The sequence below is a fragment of the Solenopsis invicta genome, chromosome 11 (assembly GCF_016802725.1).
Source record: "Solenopsis invicta isolate M01_SB chromosome 11, UNIL_Sinv_3.0, whole genome shotgun sequence".
Taxonomy (NCBI): domain Eukaryota; kingdom Metazoa; phylum Arthropoda; class Insecta; order Hymenoptera; family Formicidae; genus Solenopsis; species Solenopsis invicta.
The window spans coordinates 703,344-706,744 of NC_052674.1; positions in this window are offsets into that span (position 1 = coordinate 703,344).

The window sequence follows — 3,401 nt, forward strand, 5'->3', positions numbered from 1 at the left end:
TTCCCACAAGAATGTTTGAGCTTTATTAATTATTTCTCGGAGTTTCAAGATAACTCTGAAGGTTCAAAACTTTATCTACGAAGTTTATTAAAAATTTACGAGTTTACTAGTAAAGTAAAGTAATTTGCAAAGATACAATTGCTTAATAAATAATTATGATGGTGAAAATAATTTATGACGTGGATAATTTCTACGGTATTAATTTGGAAGCAGATCCGATGACAAAATATTAAGCATTTTAATTTGATGCACACACAATGCCGTCATTGTAATTACGTTAATTGAGAGTTGCATTTTATAGTTGGATTACTAGTACATAATCATAAATCGTCGTGGAACAGTCTCTTATAAATTTGCGCGAGTAAATGATAAACGTAGTACCACGGACGTTCAACAATTTCCCAGGAGACCGATATATGTTCCTCGACAAATTCGATATCTTCGTATTTCGGCATCGTGCGTCACGGCGTGCGCAACGATGATGTAAAATCGATGCTTACGATCGAGAATCGCGGTACCGGGCGGGCGTGCACACTTGCAGACATCGCGTGTACTTTCTGCTTACGAGCCGTTATGACGATGTGTGTGTCAGCCTAGTCGGCGAAGTTCTGTTCTGCCCTCTCTCTTCTCTCTTCTCTCCTCTCCCCCTGTCTCTCTCTCTCTCTCTCTCTCTCTCTCTCTCTCTCTCTCTCTCTCTCTCTCTCTCTCTCTGCACCCCGTACCCTTTCTTTCGTACATCCATGACGTCATTGCTACCCCTACCACACTACTACCCGGTCACACTTCGACCCACTGCGATCTATCTCCGTCTTTTACCTCCTCTTTCTCCATTTCCCGCGTTCTCTCTTGCCTTTGCTCCTTTCCCCTTTTATTCATCTCGCTTACGCTCTTGCCCTCTCTGTCGCAGAAAGAATCGCGAATCTGGCAGAGGTCGATACACCCCACTGTCCCTACTCGCATGATTCTGCCATCTCGACCGCCCCTGCGCGGTTCAGCCGCGCACACATGGATTGGCGCATATGTACGCAAAGATTGTGAGAAAGCGAGAGGGAGAGGGAAAGAGAGAGAGAAAGAGAGAGAGAGAGAGAAGAAAAAGAAGCATGTGCGCGAAAAAGCGAGGAGAGACGTGGGAAAAGGAGCGAGAGATGTTCCAACAATGAAGAAGAAAAATAGAGAAACTTGCTGAAAGGAGCGAGAGAAAGGAGATATACGCGAGAAAGAAGGTGGAAGACAAGTGGACAGTATGCTGTATATACGTATAGGAAAACTTTGAAGCGAGACGAACGGGTGGCGAAGGGTGGTCTACCATACGGAGAGTTGTTGGCACACTGGAGAGAAAGTAAGACAAATAAATGGCGTTAGTACGATCACGTACTCCAAGATCCTCCGGGACGATAAGAAGAAGAGAAAGAGAAAAAGAACTTGAAATAACGGAGCTGCAAGGGTTAAGGACGAAGAGAATCAAGGGACAGTGGATAAGAACATAACGATCGACAAAGAATGTAACGATGCGGATAAATGAGAGACAGAGAAACTGAGGAGAGAGAGAGAGAGAGAGAGAGAGAGAGAGAGAGAGAGAGAGAGAGAGAGAGAGAGAGAGAGAGGAAGAGGACGCAAGGGATGAGAGCAAATTTATAGCCTCGGCGCGCTTGCACGCTCGAAAATTCGACAAGGACGTAGTCTAAAGAGAAAAACGAGGCGTTTTGAACGAAGTTGAGGTGCGGATAATGTGAGATGGGCGGACTAGAAGAAGCGGAACGATTTATGGGCGGAATATTAAAATGAGCGAGCGAGAGGAAACTGAAGAGAAATAAATATCCGTAATGCGCTTCTTGAAGGTTTATCAGAGTTTATGTGTGCGTAAGTGAGCGAAAATCGGAAACGATTCAAATTGACCGATAGAAGAGAAAATTATTTTTGCTAAATGAAGAGGAGAAACGTAATCGAACCGAAGAGAGAAAACGATTTTATATCGACGAAAGTGGGATAAATAAATAGCATTAACGTGATTGCGTGTGAGCGAGCTGATAGAGAGGAAACAATCAGGAGCGAGAAGTAGGTTCGGTGAAAAGATGAAGAGAGAGTATCACGGTAGAGGAGAGCGTCGTAATTGATGCGAATAAACGAATGTTAAAACGTAAAACAACAATCAAAGTACGATCGAATCTTGGCGCGAGTCTTTGCTTGGAAAATGGGAAGAACTGCACTGTCAAAAGATTACAATGGAAACGGTAAAAGAAAGTTACATTAAACGAACGGCAATAGCATAAAAAGGATATTACATTGGGAATGAGTAACAAATTAGTATTTAACTAATATTTGCAGCGAGATAAACATCTGCTTCATTTACCTAACGAGATGCGAATTAATTACTTACTACAAGATTTTAACATTTTTATGTACTCAGAATGGCTTAGATACAATATATTTTCGAGAAATTTTCGCAAGAAAGAAAGCAAAGAAACGTTCGACTTTAATATTCGAGACGCTGGTAGAGGATCGATTTCGAGTTCGAATAACGTATTTCCATTAATCTCAGTAAATAATAAAGATAAGAATAAAAAATAAATAGTGATGTAGCTCGAACGCAGTTTGAGTAACGGATCGGAAGGTGGAAAAAAAGATTGAAACGGTTAAATAAGGAAAGATGAAAGAGGCGAAAGAGAGAGAGAGAGAAAGATATATATATATATATATATATCTTGAGGCTTACGTGGAGACACATCGGCTTAGGTGTCTGCGTATGAACGCAATACGCACACAGGGGCGCCCTCTACTGTGACGTCACAAGGGCGGGGTCCTCTCGTTAAAGGCACTCTGCTTGCATCGTCGCTCGGCGAAAGGGTGTGCAACATGTGGGATGGGGTTGGTGGTGTATCGGTCGACCGACGGCGACGGCGACGACGACGGCGACGGACACATCGTCGCCAGTATCATCCTGAAAAGTAACGCCTCGGCGACTCTTCTCAAGAATTTTCACACATTTTCCCTTGCCCTTCGGCGAGTAGTCGCGACGAGCGACGCTTTGCTGTCAAGGGTGAAAAGTGGGCCAAACGTGTTGTCGTTATCCTCGAGAGATGCAGGCATCCCGCCGCGCAATTCCCGGCCTCTTTCCTTCTTTCTTCCTTACTACTTAATGGCGAATTAAACACGGCCACTACTTCTGCCGGCGAAAAATGTGCGCAAAAAGGTCTTGATCCGCCCGGCAGTTACGGCACTTAAAGAGCGCGAGAATCAGAGTTAATAGCAGATGCTTTGAATGTGCGCACCCTGCCGCGTTTTATGAAGTCATTAGGGGGTTATTGCGGGGTGACATTTTCACGTAGAATAAATTTCTTTAACACTACACTTTGTTACCGCGGCCAAATGTCCGCCTTGATTAAATAAAATCCTTAGGAACA